The 15710-nt window shown below is 51.1% G+C and overlaps 1 long non-coding RNA gene and 1 other non-coding gene across 5 annotated transcripts; one reads left to right on the forward strand and one right to left on the reverse strand.

Moving 5' to 3' along the window:
* Positions 1–838: 838 nt before the first annotated feature.
* On the reverse strand, positions 839–15438 carry LOC132246455 (uncharacterized). Of its 4 annotated transcripts, none has more exons than XR_009457746.1 (5): positions 15095–15438; positions 7513–8869; positions 6920–7049; positions 2910–3099; positions 839–2082 (listed from the first exon to the last, which is right to left on the reverse strand). It is a non-coding gene; the product is annotated as an uncharacterized LOC132246455 (long non-coding RNA). The 4 variants fall into 4 exon arrangements; XR_009457748.1 differs by having other exon boundaries at positions 2910–3113; XR_009457747.1 differs by lacking the exons at positions 839–2082; positions 2910–3099 and adding an exon at positions 6499–6712 and having other exon boundaries at positions 15095–15436.
* Positions 13017–13088, forward strand: TRNAA-UGC (transfer RNA alanine (anticodon UGC)). The gene has a single exon. It is a non-coding gene; the product is annotated as a tRNA-Ala (tRNA).
* Positions 15439–15710: the final 272 nt, after the last annotated feature.

Raw genomic sequence — 15710 nt, forward strand, 5'->3', positions numbered from 1 at the left:
CATCTAATAAATTAATAAATACAATATATTAAACAAGTGGCCAAACTCACACCTATTCCTGGTAGGAAAAAATCCCAGAGGCAAAGCTCCAGCATGGACCCCACCATGATCCCAGAAAGGGGATGTGCCCCAGCCCTTCGCAGTGGTGAGAGCAAGGGAGACATGCTGGTGCAAGAAGGAATTTAGGAAATGCCATCTTTGAAGGAAGAGGACTTGAGACGGCTCATTCAAATTGGGCCAACAGGGGTGTTATTTGTTCTGATCTTTGGGATGAACTGGCTTTGGTTTTCCATTTCAGACTTCATGGCCCTGGAGTCTACCAATTCTCTCAGACCTGAGTGCATATGTGATGACACCTGGGCATCTTTATATGTGCCCTGGGATAATGGAGTGGTGGGGGAGGAAGGATTTGAATTAGAGCGGCTCTCAAGAGCCACTCTAAATAAAACACCAGCAATGTCTCATATATTCAGCATCCTGGCCTTTGAAATGGCAACAGGGGCTCTTTAAGTAAACCTTGTTGAAGAAATTTTAGTGAAAGGGGTCCCACAACCATTTTGAAATGTGAGGACACTACATACATGCGATGCCAAGGCTGCTGGGCTGCTCTCATTCGAACGCGGCAGCAGGCTCCATTTCAGAAGCCATCGATCCCCTTGCACATAGAGAGACGCGCCCTGTGGGATCCCAGGCACCATACGTGTCCCAGATGGCTTGATCTCTGGGAACCAGATGGGTACCTGCGCACCACGGGTACAGAGAGAATTACTACTGTTGCATTTAGAAAGCAGGTTTTTAGAACTAGTGCCCCAAGAACTGACACAACACCCGGTTGTTCAATAGCAGAAAGGCTTTAATAACAATACCACAAGCAAACTTATCAAACCAAATGACAGAAAAAGACTCCTTCCCAAAATAAAAGGAGCTACTGCACAAAGTCCTAGTACATATTTAGCAGCAATAGGGTTCTCTTACCAATGCCGGCGAAGGAAGTTGGTCCAGTTTTGCAGCTTTCCCCATGCAGGATCCGTTGCTGGTTAAGCTGGTTGCGATGTAGCAGTGATCTCTCTCTGCTTCTCCTGGAGTGCACACTTTGATGGCAAATTCTGTTAGTTCTTATATTGTTTCATTGTATAACTTCAAAGCATTTTTTCTTGATAGTTGGCCACTTAGAGTCCAGACAAACAGGGAGAAAAGGGTGTTGATCATCATATCACAACTAGTAAGTGCCTGGCTCCTGTTCTTGCATTGTCTAGGGGTAAAACTTGTGCATCTCTGCAGACCCTATAATTGTAGGTCTGAGCGTTTGGATGGGCCTGAGCAGTTGGACAGGATACTTAGAGGTGTCACCAAACCTGTCTTGGGGTATCTGTATATCAGCTGGGCACATTTGCAGTAGCGTGTACAGGCGATGGTTTGTTTTTCAAACTCCAGACCTGCACTGAATGGTTCAGACATTTTGAACACCCTACCCCTTAGGATGTTTGATGGGAGAAGTGTTTGTCACATACAGGACATTTTTTCTGTATCTTTTACAAGTTTCTGTTGAGATGCGTATTTAGCCTTTTGTTCCCTGTAGCTGCTATGTCAATTGAAATGTGTATGTAGCTTTTTTGGGGGGGTTTTAAACTTCATTGCAGAATAAGAAGGAAGTTTTTGTTACTTCCCCGCTTGCCATCTGACACCTCCAGGGAAGGAGTCCTACCTGATCAACACAGCAAAGAGCTACTTGGCCCAGCTCACAAAGACACTCTCACGGACCCGGAGGGACAGTCTTCCATCTCCAGCTCCCTCTGTGCAAAAATGAAGTTGATTTTCTACCTAGAGGGACTCCTTACCATCTTGTACCACCTATACTTTTCCCACAGCTTGACAAAGGGACTTTGATCCCGAAAGCTTGCAGAAAAGGACAATTTTCTTGTGATTCTCCAGTTGATGTAATGAAAGATATCATTTTGGAAGGAAGAGCTCTAGTTTTTTGTCCGTCTATGTAGCTTTCTTGCCTTTACTGGCTTCTGAGACACACGTACATGTGATGAGTGTGGCAGTTCTCTGTTGACCATTTCCTCGATTTGACATAATCTAGCACAGAGAATAAGACCAATTGGGGTTGCGGTATTTAGCATGGTCCCAGCTGCCACTTGCATTTTTGTGCAAGATGCACTGTTGTTTTAATTTGATCACAAAGTTTTTATGTGTAGGCCTTGCTGTATTCCCATCAACACTACAACAACCCTGGTGGGTGCCCTATAAGGAGCTCCACATTCAAGGCACATGGAGAGGGAGCTTTAAGTCTATTGCTGTCTTCGGGGGAGCCAGCAGGACCCTTTCCCATCAAAATACTCATGCTCCTGCCTCCAGGAATCTTTTTGGAAGAGATTGAATGGCCTCAGCCAAAACGCTGGAGCAGCCCCCCAGAACAGACCTGGCAGCATCCTGCCTTCTCTGTGCTCCCTGCGATGCCCACCCCTGTCTCCCGCACCCCTTCCCGGCTGAACAGCACATCGCCCGCACCCTAGCGCCTACAGCACTGCCCCCCGGACCAGTTTCCTCCTGTGTAACGTGCAGGCACAGAGCAGGCAGCCGCACTCTGGGCAGGGAAGGGATTTGTGTGACACCAACGACATCTCGGGGCTTCTTCCGTGTGCAATGGGTGGGTCATCTTTCTCTGAAGATGGACTGGAGCAGACAGGGTAACACGGGCCTGGACGGGACCTCCTGGCTCATGCCCACACCCTTCCCAGCACAGGCAATCCCACATATCATCCCATGCTCAAATCTGTCAATCTGCTTCTTAAAATGAGTTGTTCCCTCCCACGGGGAACCTGCTCCAGAGCCTCCTGCTCCGATGGTTACAACCCTTCTTCTCAGCTTCAGCCTGTTTCTATGTGGGACTCCTATTTACTCACTTTTTCTGGAGCTGGCACTCTCCTTTTCTTTTGCATGGCTCTTGGCTCTCTCGGATGTAATCGCAGAAAGCAGTCATCTCCGCTCTTGGTCTGCTTCTCACAAGGTAGGACAAGGCAGTTCCTTTACTCTCCTCTCGTACAGCGGGCTCCCCATTTCTCTGTTCATCCCAGGAAGGTCTGCAAAAGTAATCTGCAGCACGCGGCCTTTGATGAGTTACCCAAGCAGCACGTGAGCAGCACAAGAAGGAGAGGGGTTATGGTGGGAATCCAGACTAGGTCGGCTTCCTGAGCCAAGGAAGTTTCTCGCTGGGACCCTCCCAGTCTCTCTCTGACTCCCGGACCAAGATCTGTTCCTTCATGCAAATCTGCTCCCTGCTCCCTGGCTGCTGCTGCCTCGACCTCCCCCACTTACTAGAAACATCACAAAATGAGCCCACGTAGTTGTGAATGTAGCACGGTGATGTAGGTTATGTGAAACACCAGCTAGTCAGGTGGAATCACATTTACTCACAGTGTGTGTCTGCCTCTGCTATCTGCCTCTCTCTCGTGCCTTTGTAGAGACCCCCAAACAAGTCCCCAGATTTGGCCAAAGCCCACTGTCCCCCATGACAAACATCTCACAAAGGTGTATTTCCCAGGGCACCGGTGGGTATTTCAACTTTTGTTTAGTTTAGAAACTATCTGAATGTCAGTTTAGAACTATCCGAGTGTCAGGATGGAAGCACACGTGACCCAAGATGACACTCCACATCGCTATGTAGTCATTCTTCTGATTTCCCATCCTCATCAGGACGTCCATGGGGTCCAATGCTTTGTCTACAGAAAGCTGTCACCCTGCAAAGAAGGGCACATGCACCCAAGGGGTCTCAAGAGAAATCAGTTTTGAGTTGAAATGACACCTGATGGAGATTGGTCCTTTACCCGAGATGCCACCCTGAGCTTCTGAACGCTGGGTGAGCAGAGGGGCTCCCAAGCATACAGAGCTCGGCAAGCAACAGAGGAGGGGATGAATGAGTCTCCACCACGTACAGCAGAGAACTGCTAAGGGGAAGCACTGACAAGTTGTTTTGCCCTTGGGCAAAGGATGCAATGACAGAGCAGGACAAGATGGGACCCAGCAGGCAGCACGAGGAGGACAGTAAAAGAGGAGAGGTCACTCGTTTCTTCCCAAACGAGAATTCCTTTCCCTTTTATGAACCTCTGAGCAGGGATGTGGGACAAAGGCTGGATACAAATGGGATTATGTGTGATTAGGGATGACACTTTGCATAGTCCTTAATTCGGAGCTGGGATTGCCCTCACTCATCAATGGGTGTGTGGGTTTAGCTCTTTGCTTAAAGAAAGGGATTCCCTCTGAAGGGGGCACCACACATCTGTCAAGGAATCAGAGGGGAGAAGGCTGCAACCACACATTTTGGAGATGTTTCCTGAATCTGTGCTGGGTTTGTGTATCACGCATTCCCATCCTTCGTTTGCTAATAGTGGGTGTGGAAAGGTGTCTCTGAACCTTTAGTCCTTTCTACACAAAGAGAAGAGGAGGAATATATGTTGACAGTCAAGGGGAGAGAGCTGCTAGGCGGGGAAACAGTGAAAAGCTGCTTTGCCTGTCTAAGAGTACGATGACAGAGCAGGACAAGGAAGGGCCTGTTAGACTGCGAGTAGCTACTCGAGGGGCTAGCAGAGCTTGCTGACATGCAAACCCTTCATGGAGCACAGATCCAAGCCACACAGAGCCCCGTTGAGCCCAAGGGAGGTTTTTGTCTCAGGTCCTCATCTGACTGTGTCACGCTGACATACCCACAACTACCTCCAATCTTGTAACCTGCACCACACCTGGAAATGGCCTCATCTTCCCCAGGGACATAGGTGGTGGTTAAAGAGCGTATGGCGCTGGAGTTGGAAATGGTGAATCGGTCTGGGACTCCATTCCCTTTGATCCCCTCGCTGTGCCAGAGAAATTGTGGGGCCTGGCCCTGGTTTTGTTGGTCCCAGTGCACACAGTAGTGCCTGTGCTCACCGCTCAGTGTCCGAGAGAGACTGGCAGTGCTGCCCAGAGCCACGGACTTTGCGGGCGCTTGAGTCAGTGCGGATGCGAGAGGGAACCTGGGAGGACAGGAATTAATCCCTTATCCTCACTGAGCCTCTGGTTTTGTGGCAGACAGGGCAGGACCAAAGGGCAAGAAACTGGAAAAAACACCTGTGGGAAGAGAACCTGGGATTCATAAAGCCCAGGACGTGGCTGACCCTCCCCTTCGGGGTACCCGAGCAGGGTGTGAGCAGCACGAGGAGTAGCGGTGCCCAGGCCACGGTGGGAATCCAGACCAGCGCGCCTTCCCCAGGCAAACAGGTCTCTGGCTCGGACCTGCGGAGTCTCTCTGAGCCCCCCAGAGCTGAGATCAGCCCCTTCACGCAAATCTGCCCCTGCTCCCTGCCCACAGGTGCCAGCGGCTCCCCGCTGAGCTTGGCAGGAGGAGCGAGAGTATTCAAGGGGTCAGAAAGTGCAAGCACAGAAGAATTCAGATGTTACCAGGACAAGGGCTGCCTGGGGACCTGCCGGGGGAAGTCAGAGACCATCAGCCCCCTGCCGTGACAGCTCTAATGAATACGTGTGCACCAGGCCTACCCTGGACCAGAAATGCCTTCCCCCTGCAGGGGTGTGCTCTGCAGGGCCCGGGGGATGCTAATCCCTCCCTGGCCATTAGACGCCATTTATCACCTTGCACCTGTGGATCCCAGGCACCATCCTTGTCCCAGATGGCCGCAGTGCAAGGCTTAGCGGAGAGCTGCAAGAGGTGCTCTCCAGGCTGCCCGGCTGCCACACGCACATGTGTGCACGCATGTGGCCTCCCCTGCCTGATAGCCCTCCTCCTGCTCCCTCTAGCCCCTTGCAGGCTGGAACTCTGCCAGCCTGCATGGGGAACCTGCCATTTCCGGATGTTTTCTTCTTAAAGAGGCAATCTGGGTTTTTCGCCTTAAAATGAGAAAAAGATGGGTTTCACCACATTTGTCCATGGTGAACAGAAAACCTGGATCTGTGCTTACGAGGAGAGAGGCTGAGGGAGCTGGGCTTATTTAGTCTGCAGAAGAGAAGTCTAAAGGGGGATTTAATAGCAGCCTTCAACTCCCTGCAGGGGGGTGCAAAGAGCACGGACCTGCACTGTTCTCAGTGGTGGTTGATGGCCGAACAAGGAGCAATGGGCGAAAGTTGCAGCAAGGGAACTTTAGCTTACATATTAGGAAAAACTCTCACATGGAGAGTAGTAAAACACTAGAGTAGGTTAACCAGAGAGGCTGTGGGATCTACATCCTTGGAGGTTAAGGCCTCGGTAGAGAAAGCTTTGGCTGGGGTGATATAGTTGTGGGTGGGCCTGTTCTAAGCAGGGGGTTGGACTAGACCAGGTGACCTCTTGAGGTCCCTTTCAGCCATCATTGTCTATGATGGGACAAGCCATGTGTTTTACAGGGAAGCTCTTTCCATCCCCATGCCTCAGCCCAGTCTGTCTGTCCACTGCAATCTCAGGGGTGTCCCTCCTGCCAGTACTGTGAAGCCCCACTCTACCCCTTCAGAATAAAACCCATCACAAGCCACTTTTCCTTTATTATATTTTAATATAATCCTCTTGGGTGGAAGCAAAACAAGGCTCAAGCCATTCTCCAGACTGCTGGGGGGCAGGGAACCCAGCAATGGGACAAGGACAGCCCTCACTCCTGCCTAAAATAGACCATTCCAGTACAACCCTCCTCCCATTCATATCAATTAAGTCTCTCTCTCCTGGGAAAGCAGCAGGTGTAGAAGAACAGCTCTAAAAATAAACATGTCTTACATTAGGCTCCCACCCCACATCTTCAAAGTTCAACCCACAACCATGCCTGTGACCCTGCCCCCTCTACAGAGTCCTTTGGGTGTGGGTGCACGTGAAGCTGTGCAGGCAGGTCTCTGAGAGGGGATGGGCAGGTCCTCGAGGAGCCTCCCCACAGCAAGGTCACTCCCGGGGCCAGTTAATGCTGACCTGGCCTGAGGCCTCCAGCACCTCCCACTTGCAGTCGAAGTCGCCGTTGACCTGCCTGATGGACTGCTCCTCCACCACCCAGAGCTGGCAGCTGGTATGCGTATCGCATCATGGCTCACGTTGATCACCGCTGTGAAGAGGAGACAGGAGGCAAAGCATGAGCGGGGTGGGAGGCAAAGCAGAGGCCATTTCCATGCTGAAGGAGAATGGAAAGACCCCACATTTTCCCCATCAGCCACTGCCAGGACAGGGCTGGGCAGTGAAGGGCACGACTGGGACCCAACGGGGACCCTGGCAGGAGGGCACTGCTTGTAGTATACAAACCCTCCCGTGGGACCCACGGGCTCACCCCCAGCCAAGTAACTCTTCTGCTTCAATGCAGCCCCTTGACGGGAACCCCATCCATGCCAGCCTGGATCTGACCCATGCACCTATTACTACCTTCCTCTGCCTGACAGATGGGACCCATGAGGCCACCCAAGCCCAGTATCGCCATCCACCCTTGAATCCAATCCATGGGCCCAGTATTCCCCCAACCCCGTCCTCCTCTGACCAGGGCAGTGGACACCTCCCACCATGCTGCTTCCACTCACCTCCATGTACGTGCTGACAGCATCACCCAAGGTATCAATTGACTCAAAGCACAGATGATTTGTGGGTTCATTCTGGGGAAGTGACAGATCCCAAAAAGAAGCCAGGAGTCTTGAGCCACAAAACCTTCCTCCCACCCTCTGCCCTCCTTCCCTCAGCTAGAAACAGGACCCAGGAGTCCTCCCAAACCATGACCCTCACTATGGCATGCTGGACAGCACTCCTTTCGAAGAGCCAGAGCAGGGCACAACCTGCAAGTCCTGGTCCTCACGCCTGCTCTGCTCTAACTCGCTTCCTTCCCAGAGCAGCGAACCTGACACAGCCCCGTTCCCATCCCCTGTGTCCATCAGGCTCCCTGCAGGTCAGCTCAGCAAACATCACATGGGATTTCTGCCCCCCTGGCTAGGAAAGAAAAGGGCCCTGAGATAAGTGGGGTGAAAGGAGCATCCAACCCCTTCTCCTTCCCCAAAATGCCAGGATCCAACTTCCCACCCACCTCCCTCCACTAACAGCAGCTCAAGGTCCTGTGCTCCTACCCAGGGCAAGGGCAATGCGCTCCCACCCAGGGCAAGTCTCCGCTCCCTGCCCCAGCTCTCCCCTGCATGGCCGAACCCACGGCACTCCCAAGGCCACAGCTCCAGCCTCTCCCTGACTTCTTCCTGTGGCCAGCCCTCACTCCTGGATTCCCAGCCTGTCTCCCCTTTGCCTCAGCCCTCACATCCTGATCAGCCCCCTGCACCCTCAGGCCCTAGCTCCTCCATACTCACCCTCTCCCCCCTGCCTGGAAGCCCCAGCCCCACACCTGACAACCTGCAGATCTGGACGGTGAGGGCATGGCTCTCAAGGCTGAAGCGCCCCAGACACTTGTGAGCATCCTGGTAGGGCAGGTGGATTTGTTTCGGCCATGTTATCCTCCAAATCTGACGTGGTGATCTGGTGCAGAATGACACTAATTCTACAAGGCAGTGAAGTAATAAATCTTGCAGCACTTCATGTTGAGCAAGATAACGGAGAATACCAAAGAGCGGCGGTTCCCCTACTGTAACGCACTTCTTTGATAGTAAAAGGTGTCTCTCTAAAGTACTCTATTGCACATATGTGATAGTGGATTTACATGATTCTGCTTATACAAGTTTAAATTATTACACGTTTATAGCTAGACAGTGTCAAGAAAATCCTGAGCCTTACAGTAGAATAGGGTAAGTCCTACCTGGATCTTGTCCATCATCAGGTATGAAAGGCCAGCTTCTTCCTCCTCTTCACTCTCCCCCAAATCTGAACCTCCATCATCTTCACCTTGTTTGTACTCTCCTGGTGGACCAGCTTCATCTTCATCTGCTTCATCCTCCTCATCCCCTTCTGAAAGGCAGGTAAATTAATTCCTTACAGCTTTGCTTAAACCTCAGAGGCTTGTTTGTAAATTCATCTTAAATGAGCTTCTGAAATCTGACTCAATTCAGCTACAAAATCTTCTCCAGAAATCTTTAAAAAAAGACAGGACTAGAAGTAACATCCCTCTTTTTCCTCTTTCTATAGGAAGAGAAAACACAGAACTGAATGTGCCACAGCATCGAATATGAGATGATGGGTATGAAAAAAAAAAAAAAGCTTTTGGTACCAGCAATAAAATAACTGCTTTTATATAGTTATAGCTCAGTGTAAAGATGTGTACTCACGTTTTCCTAAGTGCAGCTCTCCTTTAGCTGTGCACAGCATCCATGACTACTCTCTTCGCAAGTGCATTGCCCACCCCCCCCCGCACTACCCAATAGGAGCAGTATGTGATACTGGCCTTCACCTGACACACGTAGCTGATTTGTGCTCCAGCAGTTCCACAGTCACTTTAGTCTTAATTTTCTATTTAGATACTGACTGAATGGCATAACTAATGACTGCATGTTTAGAGAAGTCACCCTCATCATCTTCATCTTCTGAGTTGGGGGCCTCATTACCTTCCTGATCAAATCAATCTAGGTAGGTGATCTCCTGAAGCAGCTCAAAAATCCTTTCCCTGTAATCCTTCAGGTTTGTGATGTCACAGCTGAAGAAGTCCAGGTCTTCAAGTTTTTAAGATTTTGCTAAAAATGAATTAAAATTGCTCACTGAGATGAAATAACTACTTGGTACCTCCAAGTACTGCACTGCTGCCTCCTAAATGCCACTGATTTTGCTGGCTACCTCCCACCACCTCTTCTCCGTTGCTGTTTCCCATCGTACAGAGCTCATTTAAGAAGTCTTCGTGCTGACAGTCAACATCCCTTCCCCATAAGATCAGACACTCTCTCTACACTTCCTTTGAAACAGGTTTGACCCACCTTCCATCCCATTAAAATGTGTGTCTTTGCTTCTGGATGCCCCAAAAGTACATGTGTCTTCAGAAATACGATCCTATAATCACCCAGGGAGATGCAAAGCTCTCCCATTCTCTGAGGTCAGCACAGCCAACTGTCCCAGCGCCAGTCCTGCCATGCCTGGTGCACAGACAGTTTTCCATGGCCTGAATGGGGCAGCTGTGGATGTGACGATAGAGGTAATTCTGCTTAGAGTAGATCTGGGTTCTGCAGTCCATTACAGTCACGAGTCGGCCTGTGTGAGTAGGAAGCTTTGGAGCCGCCTCGGAGACCCGGCCATAGGGTATAATGGGGAATGAATGAAATATCTACAGCTGTGTTTTTTGTCTGATTTGGGTGAAACTTGCAGGGGTGGCAGCCCCTGTTGAGAGCATGAAGCCTGCCACGTTTCAAGAAGATCGGTGCAGGGGCTCAGGGGAACTGCACCCCACATTCTTGAAAGCAAAACTCATGCCACGTGTATGTGTTACACCACAGCGGGGTGAAAGCTGCAGGGCTGGTAGCCTTGCCGAGGCCATGAAGCCTGCCAAGCTTCAAGACGATTGGTGCAGGGTTTTGGGGGGAACTGCACCTGGAGCTGCTGACAGGCAAAACTCGTGACATAGATGACCGTGTGTGTTAAGGTGCAGTGGGCTGAAATCTGCAGCGATGGTGGCCCCTGCTGAGGCCACGAAGCCTGCCAGCTGTCGAGGGATCGATGCAGGGCTTCTGGGCTCGGGGGCCTGCACCTCTGGCTGCTGACAGGCAAAACTCGTGACATGGGTGCTTGTGCAACTGTGTCTGTTTTGAGGCATGGGACCTGGGATCACCGCAGGCCTGGCTGCTACCAGTTACCGATTAATCATGATTCCCTCAGGGACCAGCTCAATACACAGCACCAAGAACAATCCACTGCCCCAAGACAGACGCCGTCAGTGCACTTAACAAAAGATGAAGCCTCTTCAGACAATCTACAGGAAAACATGTCTCAGTTCTGCGCATCTCCATTTGATTTTGTAAGCATGAGTGCCTTGAGGCTGGCCACAACCAAAATGGCTCAGGATTAAAAAGTTAAGAGAAAATGTCAAGATGCCGTTTCATAGACACCTTGTTGTAAAAGAAAGGGAATTGGAAAAAAAGAAAATAAAACCCCATAATTTCAAGATGGCTCCTACGTGTCTGGTTATTCCTTAAAACTTGATGTTTTTCCTGGTTGTTAATCCATTTCTTGAGATGTTCCAAACCAGATAACCCCTGGTCACTGAGAAAGGTCATTCATTTAAACTGAAACTGTTTGTATAACAGGATTTTCCCTGTCACTTATGGCTTGGGACCCTCTTCATTTACACAATTAAAAGAATGCTTTGAAGAGGCTGGACTAAGGGGATAAGAAAGGTGTAAAGCAGCAAACAGGGTGCTTCAAGAGAGAAAAATCTCTCTGACACCACCCGCTGTTGTTCCCAAGAAGCTGGCAGAAACAGATCCTCTCCCTTCAAGGATCGTGCTGGGAACTTTGCTTGTCATCAAATCACCGGAGTGCCTGGGAACAGTGACACCCCAGCTCTCGCTCTCTCTTTCTCCCTCTTTCTCTCTTTCTTTTTGTCTCTAGGCATAGCTTTCTGAACCTAAATTGGATTAGTTAAGCTTCAGCTAAGTTTCCCCAAATACTCAATTAAACCAGGGGAATATTGTAATTGTTTTCTTTGTTTCCCCTTGCATGTCTATTACTACTAGTACCATTATAAAACTCATATGCTTCACAATAAATAACTTTTATAGTGAAACTGGTGGTAACTGGATGCATTTTTCCTTCTCTACTTCCCTTCCTCACTTGCTCTGCAGCAACGCTTCTTTTACCTAAGCCAAAGATCCCTGTGAAGCCCAGAAATACTGTGGGGTCCGCTCATCAAGAGGCTACCACTACTAGGACAGTTAGGGCAAAAGATTGGGACGTGCTGAGTTTGAGACACGTAAGAGGATCAGCTTGTATAGGCTGATGGACCCAGTTTGGCTCAGGCGTGCCCTAATGAACTGAAAGCTGGCCCATGAGGGTGTCAGCTGGACACCCAGCCGCATTCAGAGGGATTCTGTTCACTGTGTGCTGGTGTCTGACTGCAGTGTAGTGTTACCTTAATGAACTGATTCCTGGCATGTGAAGGTGTCAGCCTGATAAACCTGGCCAGGTCAGGCATGTCATGTTAGTGTGTGTGTGTGTGTGTGTGTGTGTGTGTGTGTGTGTGTGTGTGTGTGTGTGTGTGCGCACTTGACTGATTTAGTGGCTGGAGGAACCCAGCCCCACTGAAATGGAGTCCTGCAAGATAGCTCCACTGGGGGTGAGGACTTGCAGAAGGCAGAGATACAGTCCGTACAGAAACACAGGTAACACAAGCAGCACATTGATAGAATTGCAAAGACCCTAGAAATGTACCCCTAATAAATGAGCACACCCCAAAGTGACAGGCAAATCTGGTAACAGCTGGGATTATGGCTGAAATCCATTTTGCGCCACCCCACACCATCTGGACCAGGCAAGACATTGGTCATCAATTCAGTCTGCAATCTCAGCCCAAATGCCGGGTCTTTAGTCAAGCATGTATACTTAGTACCATGGGAATGGGGGGCTGTTAGTTGGCAGCCTGGCATGAAGAAACCACGCTCTGGTCCGGGCCAGACTGGTCAGTGGTGTCCGGGAGAGTCCCCCGGTGCCATAGAGACATGGTGTGGGGTGGCCCAAGAAGGATTTCCATCTCTAATCCCAGCACACAAGAAATTCCTTCCTTGAGCCTGTATACTTAGTACAGTGGGGATGGGGGAACCGGCCCAAACAGTATTTCCAGCCATAACCCCAGTCCAAAACCAGGTCTTTATTTGGGTCCATGTACTTAGTACAGTGGGCATGGGGGGCTGTCAGTTGGCAGCTTGGCACACAAAAACTGCACTCTGGGCCAGGCAAGACTCTGGTTGGGGGGTGTGGGATTGTATCCAGTGCCACAGAGGCATGGTGTGGGGTGGCCCAAAGAGGATTTCCTGCCGACAACCTAGCCCAAAACCCAGTTCCTTATTCAAACCCATAAATTTAGGACACTATTTGCAGGGGCTGCCAGTTCATCGTCTGGCACAGCCAAACCATGTCTTCAGTCAGGCAGGACAGCAAGGGAGTGGTTAAGCTTCCAAAAGGGGATGTAGCTCAGTGGTAGAGCGCATGCTTTGCATGTATGAGGTCCTGGGTTCAATCCCCAGCATCTCCACTTGTCATGGGGCAGCAGGGCAGGCCCTACAAAGAGAGGCTAGAAGGCCTGAACCTATTCAGCCTCCACAGGAGAAGGCTGAGAGGGGAACTGATAGCAATTTACCAACTCACTATGGGGGACCAGAGAGAATTGAGGGAGGCTCTGTTTCCCCCCAGCCACCACCCAGGGTTACTAGGAATAACACCCTCAGATTGTTAGAGAAAAGGTTCAGGCTGGACACCAGGAAACATTACTTTACACTTAGGGCTGCCAGGCTCTGGAATGGGCCCCCAAGGGAGGTGGTGCTCTCCTACCTTGGGCATCTTCAAGAGGAGGCTGGGGTGATATGATCCTGCACCCATTCCTGCCTGAGGGAAGGAGTCAGACCTGATCAGCCCTTCCCACCCTAAGTACTATGATACTATGACTCTGGTCAGGGAAGAGCAGGAGAGTCCCCTGGTGCAACAGGGGTGTGCTGTGAGGTGGTCCAGAACACATTTCCAACCATAATCCCAGCCCAAGATCCACTTCCTTACTCAAACCCACATACTTAGTACTGTGGCTGGGGGAGCTGTCCATTGGCATCCTGGCAGGGCCAAACCACAAGTTGGGCCAGGCAAGCTGTGGTCAGGGGAGTCCACTGGTACCACAGAGTGATAAGGCGGGGTGGCCCAACAAGCATTTCCATCTCTAATCCCAGCCCAAATCCCACTTCTTTATTCAGGCCCCTGTAGTTAGTGGTGTCTGGGCGGACTATCAGCTGGCAGCTGGGCACAGCCAAACCATTTCCTGGGATGGGCAGGACTCTGCGCAGATAACCAGGAGAGTCCCATGTGCCACAGAGGCATGGCGTGGGCTGGCCCAAGAAGGATTTCTAGCCATGATCCCAGCCCTAAATCAGGGTCCTTATTTCGGTCCATATACTCAGTACAGAAGCTGGAACGCTGTCAGTTCGCAGTCTATCACAGGCAAGCCGTGTTTTGGGTTGGGCAAGACTGGTGAGAGATGTCCAGCAGAGTCCCCGATGGCGCACAGGTCTGTCATGGGGTGGCCCAAGAAGGATTTCTGGCTAAAATCGCAGCCCCAAAACTAGTTCCTAACTCACGCCCATATATTTAGTACAGGGGCGGGGGGGTGTCAGCTGGCAGCCAGCACGGCCAAACCGCACTTTGGGCCGGGCAACGCTGTGGTCAAGGTGCTCTGGGACAGTCCCCTGTGGCGCCAACAGGCAGTTTGGGGTGGCCCAAGAAGTATTTTGCCCCATAATCCCATCCTAATCTGACCTTTATATTTGATACAGAATATTATTTTACATATGCATTAGCAAATATGTCATGAAATTCTATTTAAGATGTGTAATTCATTAACAACAAGCTTCGATTGGGTGTAGATTAGTTTTGAAAAAGGAACTGGGAAGAAGCAATCAACTTCAGCCTCGTAGGTGGGATGGAGGAGCCGGGGCCCGCAGGCAACTTTGGGCTTCTCCCCAGCCCCCCAAAAAGCAGCCATAGACCTATTTATTTATGTAGTTATTTTTAAAAGGATTTTTACCTCCCCCAAAAACTCACCCCCGACACAACCAAGAAATGCACGGAGGGCGAATTGCAGCGGGTGACCCAGACTCAGAGTTAACTGAAGAAAAGGGGAGGTGAAAAGAAAAGTTGTTCACCTCTATCGAGTGCAGAAAACACACCGGCTTTCAAAAACAGGAACACTATACAGCCAGTCACAATAATTACAATAATATATAAAGAATAATTACGATATAGCAGTACTGCAATAATAATGATTAGCTGATGCCCAGCCCAGTCGGGTTTCTAGCTCCCGTTCAACTGTTTTAAAAGAAGCTGGATATGCAGAGCGCGTTTTGCGAGCCCAACAGATTTTACAAATAATTTCATTAATGTCATGATAATAATGTTAAAAATCATCTTATTAACGTCATGATAATCATGCACCGTTAGAATGAGAAATAATTAGACTAGTAAGCAACATGAACGTTAATTAGCACTATGTAAACTTACAATAATTAGTGAACAGCCACGTGCAAAAGGTAACACTAAGCACCCGGAGGCGCCGAGGAGGGGGCTCCCCGGATGTTTTGGGGCTGGGGTCGGGAGGGAAGGAGCAGGCGGCCCCGGGGCTCCCGCATGCCGGCTCGGGGCACGTGCAGCGCCGTGTGGGCGGGCGGCTCCCCGCTGCCTCCCCGGGCGCATCCCGAGCCCCTGCCCGAGCCCGGAGCTGCGCCCCGCCCCGCCCCGCCCCGCCCCACAACTCAGAACCCCGCGCTCCTCCGCGGCCGCTCCCGCACTGCGGGTCCCGCACACGGCGCAGGCGCGCCCTCGCCCAGGCCACGCCCCCCGGACCGGAGCTCCGCGCTCCAACACAGCCACGCCCGCACTGCGCCTCCCCGGCACGTCGCGAGCGCTCCCTCGCCCAGGCCACGCCCCCCCCCGGGGCGGCGGGGCGGGGCCGGGGCCGGGGCAAGGGCGGGCGCTGCCTCTTTCATACCCACGTTTATTGGTGGATAGGCGCTGGGCGCCGCAGCAGCTAATTGGGTGTGGCGGACGTCCCTCCGGGCTGAGAGCTTTTAAATATGACCGTAGGCCGCCCTTTTCCGGCACGCGGTCGGGGGACTCG

This window comes from Alligator mississippiensis, chromosome 16, assembly GCF_030867095.1.
Source record: "Alligator mississippiensis isolate rAllMis1 chromosome 16, rAllMis1, whole genome shotgun sequence".
NCBI classification, from domain to species: domain Eukaryota; kingdom Metazoa; phylum Chordata; order Crocodylia; family Alligatoridae; genus Alligator; species Alligator mississippiensis.